This window comes from Musca autumnalis, unplaced genomic scaffold (assembly GCF_047663935.1).
Source record: "Musca autumnalis isolate F117 unplaced genomic scaffold, ASM4766393v1 scaffold_3, whole genome shotgun sequence".
Taxonomy (NCBI): domain Eukaryota; kingdom Metazoa; phylum Arthropoda; class Insecta; order Diptera; family Muscidae; genus Musca; species Musca autumnalis.
The window spans coordinates 56,316,322-56,334,689 of NW_027411866.1; the positions used below are offsets into that span (position 1 = coordinate 56,316,322).

At 34.5% G+C, this 18,368-nt stretch overlaps 1 protein-coding gene across 1 annotated transcript in view; it reads left to right on the top strand.

The window, feature by feature from the left end:
• Positions 1 to 10,596: 10,596 nt before the first annotated feature.
• The window catches only part of LOC141399556 (G-protein coupled receptor moody), a 56,503-nt gene continuing 48,731 nt past the window's right edge, over positions 10,597 to 18,368 (top strand). Inside the window, exon 1 of the mRNA XM_073978538.1 lies at positions 10,597 to 11,161. The gene's annotated coding sequence lies outside the window, so the exon portion shown is untranslated. The remainder of the gene's footprint in view (positions 11,162 to 18,368) is intronic.

Here is an 18,368-nt window from a genome sequence, read left to right on the forward strand (position 1 = left end):
ATCTATCTTATATTATATCTATATAACATTATCTTGTTCATTATACTTTTTATAAAATCAGTAACCCACACGCTCTTTTTAACACTCAATTGATACCATGGCACAATTACCCAGGTAGTGGTATCGTAAAATTTTGAATGTGTTATGTCAACATTTTCTTTTCTTTATAAATAAACAAAATAAAAAAACGTTATGGGGGCGTTAAACCAGGCTCGAAAGATGAAAACACAAAGTGCTTCTACACTCTAAACTTTTTCTGCGACACAAAAATGCGTAATTTTCTACAGCTTTGTTATTGTAAGATTTTACGCAAAATGTGTTTAAAATTTACGCATTTTGAATTGCGATTTTAGACAAAATTTATTGTAATTTTACGCCCTTTTTTGAAAATGTATGCAAAAGTAGCCAAATAATTTCTGAATGTGTTTATTAAAACTATATTTTGTATACGGAGGAAAAATTGTTTTATTTATATAAAAACATAACTTATTTAACTTATTTAATTAAAATAATATAAATAAATTCAATTAATTCTGGTTACATGCTTCTAAACTTTAATTAAAATTATTTATGACACTAAAATATGTTTTACAGCTTTTTCGACTTTTAAGCACTTTAATAAAATTTTTATTGTCTTTTTATGTACTTCTTATTTTAATTGTCATTAAAAAACAAATTTCTTCACAATCTTTCTTACTTCTAATAAGTCTAAGTACGCAGGTATCAAAGTTCTCGACCTAACATCTGCTCAAGCTGATGAGACCCCATTAATCTAGGCATTCGTACACTGCTATGTCTTGTTTCTCCACGGAGCTACTGTCAGTTTTAGCAACGCCTAGGAGATGTTCTTTTCCCCATATCAGATGATAGCAGAACAGCAATCCATTCTTTCTGCTCTGTTTTGAGAATACCTGGCAATAGTTTTCCATTTCAATGCACGCAAATAGCGTTGTTTTTGGGTATCTTAACCCTTCCTTGAAGTTGTTGCGAGTATTTTTCACTGTTTATTTTCCGGAATAAACGGATAAAGCTTCTAGAGATGTTATATTTGTTTTGGGAATATATGGTAATAGTGCAGGCAAATAGCCTCGTTCCTTGAAGTTGTTGCGTGTATTTATCAGGATTTATTCTGCGCTGTTCACGGGTAAAGCTTCTAGAGATGTTATATTTGTTGGGATCCTCTCCGAGAGCTTCTACTGTAGCCAAAATAATACGAGTAACGTTCCTATAGGACACTTTACAGGGGTCCAGCAGCAATGACTATTTGATGGTTAGGAGTTCTTGTTGAAGCCGCGCTTGATTATTTTCGGGACAGATGGTTCTTCAGATTCTACGAAGCGTTTAGCCTCAAAACAAGATCTAGACCTCATTGAAAATCGACTGTAATACGAAAACATAGATAAACAAGTATCAGAAAAATGAAATAACAAAATAATAAATCGCCTGTGGTATCTTACTCCTGAAATTGTTCGCTTGGCATTGTTAGATCTGATATTGCAAACCACCGTAAAGAGGCAAATGGCGACAAAAATCTTAACAAATCGAAGATGGAAATTTCTTCAGAAATATTCGACCCAAACTTACAAAATAACAACTGCCGAAATTCCTAAAAAAGGTCTACCTGGCGTAAGTAAAAGTGGGACTTATTGTTGCTCAAGAGATTAAACATTAACTCCGAGTCGAGCTCACCACAGATTACAAGCAATTAAGTGCAAAGAACGAACAACTAAAACAATGCGTTCTCCAAGTAGTCGGGTGTACCCAGATAGGCTCCATTTTCGCGCTAAAGGTGAGAACACAATGGATTTTTGTTGCTTATTTTTTTTTTGATATATTGAAATAATTATGTTTATTGCGCCCATGAATTTTACGCTTCGATGTGTGATACCAAGAAATAAGCGGCCTAGTGAAGAAATAAGCTAAGCGGGAAAATTAAGCTAAGAGCTGACTGTGTTCTCACCTTAAGGCGTACCTTCTGGGCAAGTTTTTCTGGGCACTGACTTTCTACATTTTGAACATAAAATGAACAGAATAGGCTTTAACTTAATGCATAATACGGGCAAATAGCTTTAACCGTTCCACAGATGTGGATCGCCGAAGTCGTCAAACAACCAATTTTCATAACTTCGAGGCCCCAGTAGCACGTGTTAACTTATTCCAATTGTGCTCAATTGGCAATCTTAATCTTAAAATCTATCTAAAATCTAATTTAACTAAAAAGTTTAGGCGGCACCCCGCCTAAAAAATCCGACATCGATTACTTCCCTTTGAGTTAAAACCAGCCTAATGCTACAAATTAAGACAAAGAAAATATTGAATTTTACATAAAATGTTTGAAATTTTATCAAATTTTATATTTTTGCATAGTTTAATAATAAAAAATGTTATTATAATACCATATTTTTATACCCTACACCACACTGTCGTAAGAGGTCTCAATAACACAATAATCTGCTAAAAAAAATCGACGTTAAATGGCCAACAATCTTAACTTAGAACACTTTAAAGATTTTTGATGATTTTTCCAAATTTAATTGACAATTTTACGACTTTTATGACGATTTTTGGACAAAAACTGTTTTCATATTTTGCATATTTTCGATATGGCCCCATATATTAAAAAATTTACCCTTAAAACGACTAGATCCAAAATTTGAGTCCAATCGGATAATAAATAAAAAACATGCGAAAATCCGATGTCTACACCTCAATAAATATATTTGTTTGTAATTCTGTAAGACTATGTGTTATAGGAATGTGTGCAGATACGGACATGCGTGGTTCAAAAACTACCGAAAGAAATAGCAATTACTACTGATTATTGCGCTCCTGCAATGACTTTTAATCAGCCTTTTGTAGTCGAAATTCCAAGCAGAAAATAATGGAATAATGGATCGCCACTGACAGGTTATGACACTAAAGTACACACAGATGGCTCCAAAATTAAATGTGGAGTCGGATCGTCTCGGAAGAGCTAAACATATCTATATCCACAAAGTTACCTGAGGATTGCTGTGTTTTTCAATCGGAGATACTAGCCATAAAAGACCTGTACTAAAATCTTACAGCATCACACAACAAACTCAATAGGAATCTTCGTCGACAGTCAAGCCGCTCTCCTTGCACTAAAATCTAACTCTGTCACATCAAAGCTAGTGAAGGATTGTGAAGAAGAATTTGCCAAACCAGGGCGTCTGTCAAGAGTAGTTCTCACTTGGATTCCAGGCCATAAGGGACTTGTTGGGAAAGAAAAAGCAGACGTGCTAGCTAGAGCAGGTCCCGTCTCTAACGAACTCCCAAAGGCGACGTCGCAACACCAATGGGAATAGTTAAAGGGGATATCTTCAAATACTATCTATCATTGGCTGAAAGTAGATGGCCAAATATCAAAATCTACATAGCCGCAATACAACGCCAAACGCATAATGTTCCTGATCAGCCAAAATCTACGGAACCTGGCAAGACTTATTGCACTGTTAACCGCTCACTGGGCAATTTGTAACCATGCAAAACGCTTAAATCTACTACACAATGACCATTGTGGAAACTGTTGAGCACCTCCTCTGTTTCTGCCCTGCACAAATGCAACGACGATTCAAAGCTCTTGGACAACCGTTCCTTAATGATATCACCGAGATAACCGAAGTACGTCTAGGAGACCTTCTGCGATTCCTAAATCCATCAGGCTGGTTTAACTACCAACACGTTACAATGAAATAGCAATCTCTGAACGAGTGGTGTGGTTTTCAAAACTGTATTTCTTACATGCTAATTGAGGCTATAAAGTATAGCCACCACGTGAACCAACCAAGATCCTCCAGATCCTAAAGTCGAAGAATTTAAATACATTTCTGTAAAATCGGCTATAGAAAGAATCATATCATTGAATAAAAAGTTAGATCGAGTTGACTTCCATAGACATATGTATATATAAGAATACATGTCCTCAAAATGCAATATTGTCAAAGGTGCATTAAATGCTCTGAAATATCGCGATTTGATAACAAATTGGTACAGAATGGTTTGATGTTGAATTTAAAATACATAGATTAAAGCTATTAATGTTATTGCGAAAATCGTATACGTCATTATAACAAACAAAATCAATTAATTCAATACTGAACATCAATGGTTGGTGCGCGATAGAGAAAAAATGACACCGTATTTCGTAGTAGTTTTTCATGCTATATACGGCTATGCGGTGGTATTTTTGATATTTGCAAAAATTGTAGAAAAGTTATAACCCTAATGTACATACATACATATATAGTTCTGAAGACTATGTACTGAAAATGTATTTTAACAAATTAAATTTTTGTAGGAAATATTTACAAATTTTGTTGTTTAAAACTTTAGTATAATCTGAATTACTTCTTTATGCCATGTCATTATATTATCAAATAATAAAGGAACACGGAATTTCTTAATGAATATACTCTATATTTGTTATGACATATTTGAGCTATATAAAGGTCTCGAGGCTTTACACTCATCCTGTATTTAACGAAATTACGAGTTCAATATTGTACAAATGGAAACAAATTAGAAATTTGTTGCACTTCCTTCACCAAAATTTTGGTATTCTATTTTAGACACATTTTCTGCTAAACAGTTGGAGAAAATAATGAAGAAAAGTAATGGTTGTGCCCAAAAAGATGGCCCAATTCTTCGCGACACCTCACTAAAAAGCTTTAAAATACATCGCTAAATTGTTGCACATACTAACTTTGGTTCAAATCGATTTCTTGCAGAAATATATAAGGGGCCTAATTATGTGATTCGATATCGAGTTGTTTCGACATGAGTACTCAATGTTGGGATGACAACACTCGTTATCGAGTAAAATTATCGAATAATTGAGCATAAATTTGCGAGTAATTTCTCGAGGCCAAATTGCCTATCGTAAACAAATAAAATGAAAGATTTTTTATTGTCTTTTTGTTTAAAATGTAAAAATTATTGTTTGTTGTCGTTTTATAGAAGAAAAACGATGTTAGTAAATAATTGGCAGCATTTTTTAGACAATATAACATGAGAAATTGCGAAAAGTCCTTTGTAGTCGTTTTTAGAAATTGTGATAAATTTAGAATCAAAATGCAAGCAATCATTAACCATTAGTTTTGCAGTCATTAAAAAAGTTGAAAAATAAGCATTTTTGCAAAACAGAAAAAAATATTTAATATTAATAGCCTTTATTTTGTAAGTGAAGTACATTATAAACATTTCATCCCCCGTTGTTTACCAAAGGAAATATTCTCTCAGAGAGGCTAATGCAAAACACCCACCAAACTCTCTCTCATTTATTTTGAGAGAGGATTATTAAGGTAGATGTACTAGCAATCTGTTACTACAATGTCAAAAAGATTTTGCAAGAATTAATCATTTTCTTTTTTTCTTAGCACAACTTCATTCAGAAATTATTATTCAATGCATTGTTAAACAAACATTTACATTTTTCATTCATAATTTTGTTTTTATAGTTCTTGCTTTCAAACAAACACCATTTTTTACATCTACCTTCATAATATTCCCTATAGTCGAATCTCGTCATGCCGCTTTTTTATCGTGTCGAAATCTTTTTCACGAGCAAATACTCGATCGAATCGAATCACGTAATTAGGCCCAAGGTTTGAATAAGGATTATATCTCCGCCAAAGACGGTCTCAAGCAAAAGGAGGAGGGATCGTCACGAGGCCAGGAGGTGGACTGATTATTTCACTGTTCACAAGTGTCTAAAGAAGTCTGGTCACTAGGAATTCCCCCTCAACTAAAACGAAAGCCCTTGGTTGCAGTCTGGCAACATCTAGCCAGGAGCTGGTAGGCAACTAAGTGCAGTCAGTTCTGACACACTTCATCAATAAATTACAGAGACAGCAACTCCGACCATCAATGAGAATGGTTAACCTAGGCAAGCCAACAAAAAAGGCCATCCGACAATCGAAAGGCAAACTTTATTCTCGGCAAAACAAAAATCGTTGTGGAATACGAGAAAGCCAAAACCTCTTAAAACGATGATCGTTCACTTTCCTCCAAACGAGAACGCTCCCGGACAGAGGACAATAAGCCAGCTAAGAGGAAAATACTAAAGCATAACATCATGGCCTCTTCAACAATAAAACGTTTCTTCAATGAAGTCGTGAAGGAGAAAGCTGTTCCCTATCACCACTGCTGCAGAATGGGGCATATTAGAAACTAAGTTGTCTGAACAAGTTCTGGAACTGTGCATCTTCTACTTTCGACTCTAGTGAGGTGCATCGTGGTAACAGGGTAATCAAATGCGTGGGCGAGTTCTCAAAGGGATTGTTGGAAAAATGCATTGTAACGATAAGCGACAGCCTGCAGCTGAACCTAGCCCAAGAAATCCCAATAAGACCAGGGTTAGTTGCCCAAGATAGATTGCAACTACCCTAAACTACTGCAAGGTCTGGTGAAGATCAACAAGGATGTTCCAATATATTATGGATCCGTAATCACTACTGAACCACAGTTACAGCATAAGTTTGGTTATCTCGATAAAAGAGGCTGGAGTGGAGGCAATGGAGTGACTCAAAAACAAGCTATTCTTTAGCGTACGTAGAAAACGTCGACGATGCCTAAACGCTCTCTCTCTCTCCGACCCGAGGCAATTATTAGTGTTCTTAAGACCCGACCACGCCCACTTTCTTTTAAATATGTCATATCTCCAAAACTTCCAAACCGATTTCCATGTACATTTCAGATGATGTACAGCGATAGCCCTTGGTGGAAATTGGCTATACATATTGATGAATTTCGGAGGAGGGGTTATCCCCTGTGGCTTACGAACGTGCTCGTTTCCCCGACCCTGGGAACATATTTTAGGCATAAGACCCGACCCCACCCACTTTCTTAAATATGCTGCAAATCAATGGAAATGCAAGATATTATTATGCTTTGATCTTATTGAAAATCATGTGTTTAAATTAGAAGGCAACATATCACAGTCGGCCCTAAAGTTGCAACTGGGCATTCATTTGAATGAGAGGCACACATGCAATATTAAATAGAAGTTATCTGGGACGAACGTAGAAGCTTTAGATCGATTCTTGAAGGATTTAAGAAGCAATTCACGTTTACATTACAGGCAAACACATCCAGATATGCTATTGCAGCAGATGGAATAAATGCGTACCTCAAGTCATCAGTTCTTTGGCAACTGTTTGCTGTGCCGATATGTTATCGGGACGAAGAAGAATGGTTTGATTAAGCATTTGGGCTAGTTGAGTGGGCCATACTTTGTTACTGTAGTGTTATTTTAGGTGTGTTCGTTTACTCAACAATTTGTAAAAATTTGTACAACTCCAGTAACTTCTTGTAATCCACTAAGCTCTTTTGCATTTTACTGTAGAGTAAACGAACAACATCCAGTAACAATTTGTACAAATTTAGAGTAAACGAACACACATTTTATCAGAACGGGTGGAATATGCTGTTGCTGTGGGTATCTGTTGTGATTGCAGCTTACCGATATCCAAATTTCGTGTTGTGCCTGTTCGTATTTTATTTGCTACGTTTAACCGGGAACGTACCTTTGCTGCAAGAAGGTGGTGGTCCGAGTCCATGTTTGCTCCTCCGAACGAATGTACATCCAACACGCTCGATGAATGTCTTCCATCTATCACAACGTGATCAATTTGATTTCTTGTTTTTTTTTTGATCTGGAGACAGCCAAGTGCCCTTATGAGTGTCGACATGTTTAAATTTGATACTGATAACTACCATGTTTTTTGCCGCTGCGAAGTGTTTCAGCCTAATTTCATTGTCGGATGTTTTACTGTGGAGACTGAATTTTCGAACTTTGGCATTAAAATCGCCTAGAATAATTTTAATGCCATGGGCAGGGCAACGGTGATGTGTTTCTTCGAAGCGCTAGTAAAATATATCTTTCGTCTGTTCGCACCTGTCTTCAGTGGGAGCATGAGCGCAAATAAAGCTTATATTGAAGAATTTTGTTTTTATCCGTATTGCAGCAAGTCTTTCACTCACTAGGGTGAAACTGGAGACTAAATGTTTTAACATCCGACCAACTACAAATCCGTCACCAAACTCATCCTTTATGTCATGACAGCTATAATACAGTGTTGTTGTGACGCCTTTCCAAATCCATCGTATTTCCGGTATGACAGTACTGTCGGCCTTTTACTTTTCAAGTACATCTGTCAATGCGTAAACTACACCTTCTCTATAAAGAGTGCGAACATTCCAGGTGCAGATTTGCAGACCATGGTCCTTAAAACGTTTGAGGGGGTCGTCAGCTTTAGAGGGGCCTGTTTTCTTTTCTTTGTTTTTTCATAGTAGGATGCTGTTTTCTAGGGGAGGGTTACTAATTCGTCGCCCAAACCTAAGTTTTCATCGTTCTTATGGGCAAACGCGCGGCACATGTCGGGTGTTAAAGGCAGCTCCCACTGAGAGAGGGACCAAAATAAATCCTGAGCTTTGACATGTTATAGTTAGTACAAAGTTACAGATTAGCCAAAATTGACGGAACCTGGCAAGATTAATTGCGGTGTTAACCGGTCACTGGGCTATCTACTGGTAACCATGAAAGCGTGTTTCACACAACGACTACTGCCGCCAGGGAGACCAATGTGGCTAAAAGCTTTAAAATAGTGAACATCGAAAGGAACCGTTCTTTGAGGGCAAAATCAGAAAGTGGTCATTATCGATGGGAATGTTTTAGACCGCCCAAGGGAGACTAAATACCAAATTTTAACCATTTCAGTTAAATAGCGTGGCTAAAAGCTTAAAAATACCGAACATCGGGAGTTACTGTTCTACGGCGACTATAGCAAAATGTAGACCTATACCTACAATTCTCTATGAATGTTTCAAATCCCGATTTGAAGTAATAAAAAAGTTTGGTTTTTATGAGCTTTATACCTATTTAATGCGTTGAGAATATAAGATGTCCAATCCACAAACCTCTATTATTTACCTAATATTCCTTTTTACAGAAACTCGAAACTATGATTCCTCAGTCACAATGTACGTATTAACATCATACATATACATACATAAATACATACAGTTTGACAACAAATGTATTGCAAAGACCAAATTTGTAAAAAATTTCATATTAATTTTTCCCAAATACAATATTCCATTTAAATATGTAAACTTTATTTGCGATTTATAAAAATACGGTCAAAAATAAGAATTAACTGCTATTTGGGGGTGACAATAAATGTATTGCAATGGGAAAGTCATCATGGAGGGTCTTCAGATATGTAAAAAATGTATGAGACCATATTAACAATAAACTATGACGAATCGGCCACAGACAAGTATGCAAAGAATGAATATTTGACTCAATATGTATTGTCGGATAATGGACCAATGCAAAACAGTCCGATTTTGACTTTGAATACATACAGAGCTCGATTTCCTCTCCCAATACTATTGGAATGACTTAATTTTTACTAAATGGATAGATATTATACTCTGCTATCATAGTAAATCCCAAAAAGTGTACCAAATCTAATAAAACCCATCAAATATAGAAATTATACATCTTCTAGAAAAACTGGAATACCGAATTTTTGGGTACTATATTTTTTACCAAGCAAAAAGGTATGCAAAATCGGGTTCACGGACATAATAATGATTGGGAAGACATCCCCACTGACATCATTAGGAAATATGTATTTAATAGTCATTATTCTGAAAGTCGGTAAAACGGGCCCAAAAAGCTCAAACACGTTCAACTACCACCATTCCAAAGGCCAGATCATGACATATTAATCTTATTTGTGTAAGTTGCTAATGTAATATAACAACACTAAACTGATAAATACCTCGGGCCAAAATCCTGATATCAAGCATATAATTTGTTAGGGTCCAGTTTAAGAAAAAACTCGAAAATGGTCCTCCAACGAAGATCAAGATTTAATACCCTTAGAGTGCAACATGCCGAGCCTTAATTTTTGGTCTAACAAAGCTCATTAATGCCCCAATGAATGTCCAAACTCATTAAGGAACACACCTTTGGTAATTCTCCAAGAAGCAATCGATTTGGTAATTTTTGCCCCCCAAATAGTAGTTAATTCTTATTTTTGACCGTATTTTTATAAATCGGAAATAAACTCTGCATACCTACTTTAACGGAATATTGTTTTGGCGACCAGTAGCCAGAGATTTGCATAAAACCCGTATAGTTTTTACATAATTTGTTGCCATAAACGAACAATTAATGTGCATTTTTTACAATGTTGGCCTGTGCAATACATTTGTTGTCAAACTGTATTTAGATTACACTTTTAGCACGATTCCCTAGCAATTCCTATATGTTTTGTTTGGTTGCTATTCCAAAATAAAGCAGCAACAGCAACAATACAAATAAATGTATCAGCGCCATAGAACCACCAAAAACAATACAATATCGAAAATGTAAACAAATCCAATTCAAAATTACCCGATAAAGTCAATTGTTGTTATTGTATTCAATCGTTTCGCCTCTGATGCTCTTTGGGAAAATTGGGTAAGGAGGTGGGAAAATGAGGAAGAATTTCTCACTCTTGCCTCATTGCTCCCATTGAGACTTCATCTGTTTTCGTTGTTTTTGTTCTTTTCGAAACTTTTTCACTTTTTAGTCCAATTCAGATGTTTCGAGCGTTAATATATAAAAGTACAATTTTCCGATCGTAACGCCGCCGCGTTTAATTTGTTATACTTATGTATGTACTTACATAACACCCAACAATAGTAATTACAGAGAGAGTTTTTCCTATTGTCAATCCTTTGACATCGCGTTTTGAATACCGAAATTGACCATCGTAAAGTGTGGCGCGAAACTTATTGGTGACAGTCTCATTCGTAATGAAATCAAATGAACTTCATAAGAGTGAAAAACCATCACAGTGCTCTAATAGCAGAATAGTGGACTTCTCGTAAAAAAGATGCATCATCTAACGTGTAGCAATAATTCGAAAGTCCGTCCAGCCGCCGACGCAGAGTGACGAGCAAAAGAACAATCGATCGATCGAACCAAAAAAAATCAAAAGAAAAACACGCACAAAGTTCAATTTGAAAGAATTTCCCAATTTCTTTTGTGGATTCCGAGCAATCGACCGACCGACCGACCAACAGACATACAAACATACATATTTATAAACAAACTCGTCGTTTTTATATTTAATTTAATTTAGTAAGTGAATGAGATATAATCTCACGTACATACTAATGTATACATATGTATGTATGTACATATGTGTAAAAAACATACATACATATGTACCTCTGTATGTACATATTCCGCAACATTTATACGTATATAACAAAATAACAACAACAATTATATCGATCATAAATCATTACATTCCACAATGTATGTATGTACGTTTTCGAATGAAGAACAAATGCATGGTATCAATGAATTTCAATATTTTTGGAAGATACCATGGAAGTGTCAACTGAGTGAAAAATAGAACATGAGTGTCCAGGGTTCAATAACCATTTAACGATTTTGGATATAATTTCAATTTTAATCAACTGTTTTGATGTGTTTCGTATGTTTTAATATCCCATTTATATTATAGCTTTTTTCCGGGCTAACCTCCTTCGTGAGAATTTAATTCTTTAATCCGGTCAACTTTTTTTTTTAATCCGGCATAACTTCACATAAACTCTACCCAAAAAGTTACATCAGGTCTGTACGATAACTCAAAAGTTTGTACAAATTTGTACAAACTTTTACAAAATGCTGTTCGATGACAAACTTGTTCAATAAAAGAGAAATGAGAAGTACTTGCAAATACTTTTTATTTGCGAAGTTATCGAACAGGCCTAACAGTTTCTATGGGTTGTCCGTTAGATTTTGCGTTTTAATATACAGTGTTGGTCACACAATTAGCACACCCCACTACCAACATTTATTTTGCCTAAAAATACCATCAAAAGTAGTTGTATTTAATAAAGTATTTGTACTAATATATTCTCAGTAGTATGCTTAAAGAATACAACGTAATACAGAAACTGAATCATAACTGTCAATTTGAATAACCTCCAAAAATGTAAAAAATTTCCTAAATTCACTGGACACGTAATTAGCACACCTTAAAAGAATCACTAATATTGTGAATAGTTTCAATATTTTAGTCCATATTCAGTTTTAAATCCCTTTCGTTTGGGAATAAGTTCCAGTCTGCTAGTTATACTCTCCACCAGTCTCCGAAATTTCAGTGTCAGAAGGTAGTTATATGGGGTACACCTTGGGTCCCAAGGACTGATGGAAATTTAATTTTTTTAGTGTTTTTTATTGATTTTCTCACATGTAAACAAGTTCATTGAGGCAAGTAGTTCATAGAAACATCAAATAAAACATCATATTCTTGTTCATCTTTGTACATTTTGCGAATAGTGGGATGTACCCACCAGCAGTTTGCATCTGCAAAGTCCGTTTGACACAAAAATTTTCATTAAAAAACTGGAATATGATGCTTTGAGCTATTGATTTTATAAATACTTATCCATCTGGACTGAATTTTACCGATATGCTGTGGTGTATGCCACGATAAACCTGTGTTCATCTCTATGGTACCTACGCAAATTTCAATAATTTTCTAAACAAAAGGCAAATGGGAGATAGTCTAGTGAGACCGCAAGAACATATGTTTCCCGGAGCTTAAACCGATTAAATTTAAAATCAATAATCCAGAAAACATTTATCTTGAAGAGTATATGCCTACTTTCAGGGATTTTAACCAATTTCAGCAAACCTCAAAATCCTTTATGGTCAGAAAGGGGTTATACCATTAAACATACCCATGTGCTACGTGTTCATCTAGTGCTTGGTTGGCTGTTTTGTAATGATAGGTCCTTGGTGTTATTCAGACGTGTAATTTTGAATTACAAATGGTGTTATAAGTCGATCCTTCTTCACATAAGTGTGCATTTTATTGATCTTTTTTCTATAAACCCCATACAAATCGAAAATTTTCTTGAATGAATCATCGACCTTAAACACTTTTTGAAAAGTTTTTGTACTTTATATTTAAATTTCGGTAATCGGTTAACAATTCCAATAATTTCAGATCCTATTGTACATTTGTTTTTAAAGTTTCGGCGACTTTCTGACGTTTAAGTGTTCATTACGAAAAATGGTCCGCTATTGGGATATATTTTGAGATTCCGGGGTGATAAATTATTTTTTCTTTCAAAAAATGATTTGTTCAATACGTTTTGAATATGAATTAACTTCAATATAAATTATTTTTTGTATATTAATTGAACTAAATTAAAAATCTAAGGGTGTGCTAATTATATGTCCCCTTGATAATTTGGGCGTCTTCACAAAACTTTTATTTTCAAAAAACCACTGATAATACTATCCACTTATATCATTAAATATGTTAAATACATTATAGAAAAGGATTTTGTTTACGAAAATATTTCAATTTGACCTATCAAAACTCTTAGCCGACTGAAATCATTTTGCCCCAACGGGGTGTGCTAATTCTGTGACCAACACTGTACATATGTACATAAACAAGTAAAACATTGTTTTGCAGAGAATGAATGACATAAAAGGAAGGAACTTATGGGAACTTTACACGATATGTTATTTTACATATGAGTAGTCACTTTGCATATACATTTTGTATATAAATGATGAAAATGATTTGGATTCTCCTCCACAGCCGTAAATTTAATTAGGACATACTTAAGTGACCGCTTGCAGTCCGTTTGCATAGGCAACGTTAAATCCATGCCTTTGGTAGTTCCGAAGGGTGTTCCCCAAGGATCAATCAATGGGCCTTTACTTTTCTCACTATACGCTAATGATCTACCAACCCAAATTGTCAATAGCAACGTCGTTATGTATGCTGATGATGTTCAAGTCTATGCAAGTGGGTCTGTTGATAGAGTTGGCGAATGCATAAGTAAACTTAATGAAGATCTTTCCAGTGTGTACAGATGGGCTACAGGAAACGGTCTTTTATTAAATCCTCAAAAATCAAAGTGCCTCGTCATACATAAAAATAAAAATTTTTCCTTGCCAAACCTTAATATTGTTATTAATAATCAGAACATTGATATTGTTCCTAATGCCAAGAATTTAGGAGTAGTATTCAACAATACTTTAAGTTGGTCCAACCACGTGAATGCTGTTGTCGGGCAAACGTATGCTAAACTGCGAGCTTTATGGGTTACACAGTCGTTCACACCAATCAATATCCGCATACTTCTGGCGAAGAGTTTCCTAATTCCCGGGTTAATTTATGGATGCGAACTTTTCGCTAGCTGCGATTCATCCAGCCTGCGAAAATTGAACGTAGCCTTCAATAATATTATACGCTATGTTTATGGATTGAAACGAAACCAGCACATTTCTCACCTTACTAAAACTCTTTACGGTGTTAGTTTTAATCATCTTCTCAAGATAAGATCGTTAATATTTCTTCACAAAATTATTGAAGTAAAAAAACCAGAACATCTTTTTAAAAGAATAAAATTCACACGATCTGAGAGAGGCATAATCTTAATTCCATTAAAACAACGAAATCTATTATCTGATAGACACTTTTTTATAAATTCCATACGTCTTTGGAACTCTCTTCCCCATGAAGTTCAAACGATCAGCAACGCGTTTATCTTTAAAAAGCATATTTTCAAATTATATACAACTGAATCAAATAATCAATAATTTTCCTTTATTTATTTCTAATAAATTGCTTTATATTATTCTCTTTTATTATTGTAATAATTCTATTTTTTATCATTGTAACTCTTCCTCTTTTATTTCATTTTGTATTTAAATTTTTAAATGGATAATTCATAAAAACCAAACCTGTACTGTAATTATAAGATTTTTGTCTTGTTGTGCAGGTATTCATAAATAAATAAATAAAATAAATAAAATAAATAAATATAAAAATATGTCGAAAGAATTATGGTTTCACACATTTTCTTCGATAAAGTTAATAAATAAAAATAATATATGGGGATTTCTGAGTGAAATCGGACACTTTTTCAAGATGAGGTTTTTGATTTGCTTTATTTTTTGCTGTGGTGATGCTGCTGATTAACAAAACATTTTAGTATATTTTCAAATTTTTTTGACTAACGGTTCCAGAGATATCGCGCCTTGAAAAAGTCAAATTCTGTAAAAACTACATGCAAAGAAATACTCATAATTTCTTTAATATTTGTCCAAATGGGACCATCTTTTTTTTGATTTGTTTGTTTTTTTATCAGCTATCGAAAGAAATATATAAAAGAAAATTGCACAGTGGGCTTCAATGCAATTTTCGGGATTTAATATTTAAAATCAATTTTTAAACATGATTGCACCCTTCGATTTTTTCAAACAAATTATATGTTAAACTACGTTCAATTACAAAAATTTTAAGCCCTATGTGGTAATGGGATTCGGACGATTACTATTTTTTCTGAATTTTTTAAAATTTGTCAATACAATTTTTCCTTAATACCTTTGTCCAAAATTTGTATTTCCTGTATTTTTGAAGCTAAGAGTACATATTTATCACTATCTATATATATAAATGAGCTTGGTGATAAGTGATTGTCTGACTGACTGATTCATCATCAACGCCCAGCCAAAACGGCTAAAGCTAGGAGCTTGAAATTTTACCAGTGGGTCACTGTTGATGCAAATGTGCGAGATAAGGCCGGGTTTTAGAAAATTCGTTCTGGAACCACAAAAAATAACAACAACAAAAATCCTTATTTTTCATTATTATTACGTACTTATTCACTTAGTTGGCCCTCTGCAAGACATGTGTCAAATTAACAATGCTATAATTTCATGATACCGTAAACGACCACACATAATTTCAAATTTTGTAGTTTACTTCTAGGCGCACTTATGTTATTGTAAACCACTAAAAAATAGAAAGACAAGACATTTGTTATCTTCCATTGCAACAGATGTCGCAGTTGGTGATTATGGTATAAACATCAATTACGTGAAAAATACAAACCGATCCTGATTTAGTTTTCACATAACAGGTGTCGCACAAAAGATTTTCATTCGTTAAAATACAGTTAGAAAAGATGATTACAAACGATGCATTTGTAAAAATTTTGATTTTCAATTTAAAATTAAAACAAAAATTCTTTCAATATAAGATGTTGGGTTTGTTGAACAAATGAGTTGCTGTTGAAGACAACATTAGGGGAATAAATTCAGAAATCGGCCAGAAATAACAACAACTAAAAACTGTATGGACCTCACTTTTTGGTAATAACTAAATATTTGCAAATCAATGAAAGTGCAATAAAATTGTGCATATTACCACGATTTCTTTGCAATTAAGAATTTTATCGTATATGGAGATGTACAGTCATAACTATTCAATTTCAAAATCTGTAATTTGAAGAAATCGCTAAATAATTAATGAAATCAATAATAGGCTCCAGGAATATAGGAATTTGGTATGGAAATCAAGGTTGGGAAGTTGTACTGCTAAAAAGAAATGGTTTGGAAAATTACCAATCATGTGTACGAAAAGTACTAAATGGTACTAAATTTAGTACAATTTAGATTTGGGTGAACGTAAAGAGCTGGAAACCTGAAATTCGGAATTAAGGTTACTGTTGTAGTGTAGGATTGAGATATGAGGGTAGTTTTGGAAATTCGTGCTTATGTGTACGAAAAGTACTAAATAGTACTAAATTTGGTACAATAGGGATTTGGGTGAACGGATAGAGCTGGAATCCTGATATTTAGAATTGAGATTACTGTTGGAGTGTAGGATTGAAGAACTTTTGGAAATTCGTACTTATGTGTAGTAAAAGTACTAAATGGTACTAAATTTGATACAATGGGGATTTGGGTGAACGGATAAAAGCTGGAATCTCGAAATTTGGAATTGAGATTACTGGTGGGGTGTAGGATTGAGGTAGTTTTGAAAATTCGTACTTATGCGTACGAAAAGCACTAAATGGTACTAAATATATTACCATTTGGATTTGAATGAACGGAAAGAGCTGGAAACCTGAAATTTGGAATTAATATTACTGTTGAAGTGTAGGATTGAGATATGAGGGTGGTTTTGGAAATTAGTACTTATGTGTACGGAAAGTACTAAATGGAACTAAATTTTGTATAATGGGTATTTGGGGAACGGATAGCTCTGGAATCTCGAAATTTGGAACTGAGATTACTGGTGGAGTTTAGTATTGTGGAAGTTTTGGAAATTCGTACATAGGGTACGAAAAATACTAAATAGCACTAAATTTGGTACAGTTTCGATTTGGGTGAACGGATAGAGTTTGATTCCTCAAATTTGGACTGAGGATCACTGATGAAGAGTAAGAAAGATGCACCAAAGGGTTTTTGGAAACTTGAGTGTACGAAAAGTACTAAATGGTACTAAATTTAGTACAATTTGGATTTGGGTGAACGGATAGAGCTGGATTCCTGAAATTTGGAATTGATATTACTGTTGGAGTGTAGGACTGGGGAAGTTTTGGAAATTCTTACTTATGTGAATGAAAAGTACTAAATAGTACTAAATTTGGGACAATGGGGATTTGGGTGAACGGATATAGTTGGAATCTCGAAATTTGGAATTGAGATTACTGGTGGGGTGTAGAATTGAGGTAGTTTTGAAAATTCGTACTTATGGGTACGAAAAGTACTAAATGGTACTAAATTTAGTACAATTTGGATTTGGGTGAACGTATGTATGTAGCTGGAAACCTGAAATTTGGAATTAAGATTACTGTGAAGTGTAGGACTGAGATATGAGGGTGGTTTTGGAAATTCGTACTTATGTGTTCGAAAAGTACTAAATTTGGCACAATAGGGATTCGAGTGAACGGACAGAGCTGGAATCCTGAAATTTGAAATTGAGATTATTGTTGGAGCATAGGATTGGGGAAATTTTGGAAATTCGTATTTATGTGTACGAAAAGTACTAAATGGTACTAAATTTATTACAATTTGGATTTGGGTGAACGGATAGAACTGGAATCCTGAATTTTAAGATTTTAATTTTATTTATTTTAATTTAAAGTATGAATTTTAGTAAACGGAAAGAGTTAGAATTTGCTACCCGTTCGCGGTGGGCTATAGAGGTAGAATTTGGATTTGGGTGACGGATAGTGTTTGAGTCCTGAAATTTGAAATTAGGATAACTATTGGAGTGTATGACTGAGGTAGTAAGGGTACGAAAATTACTAAGTGGTACTACCTATGGTACAATTTGGATTTGGGGGAACGGATAGAGCTGGATTCCTGGAATTCGGTCAGATTGCTGTTGGAGGATAAGATTGAGATGGATGTAGTTTTTGAAATTCGTACTTATGGGTACGAAAGGTACCAAATGGTACAACTTGGATTTGAGTGCACGGATAGCGCTGGAATCCTGTTATTTGGAATTATGGTT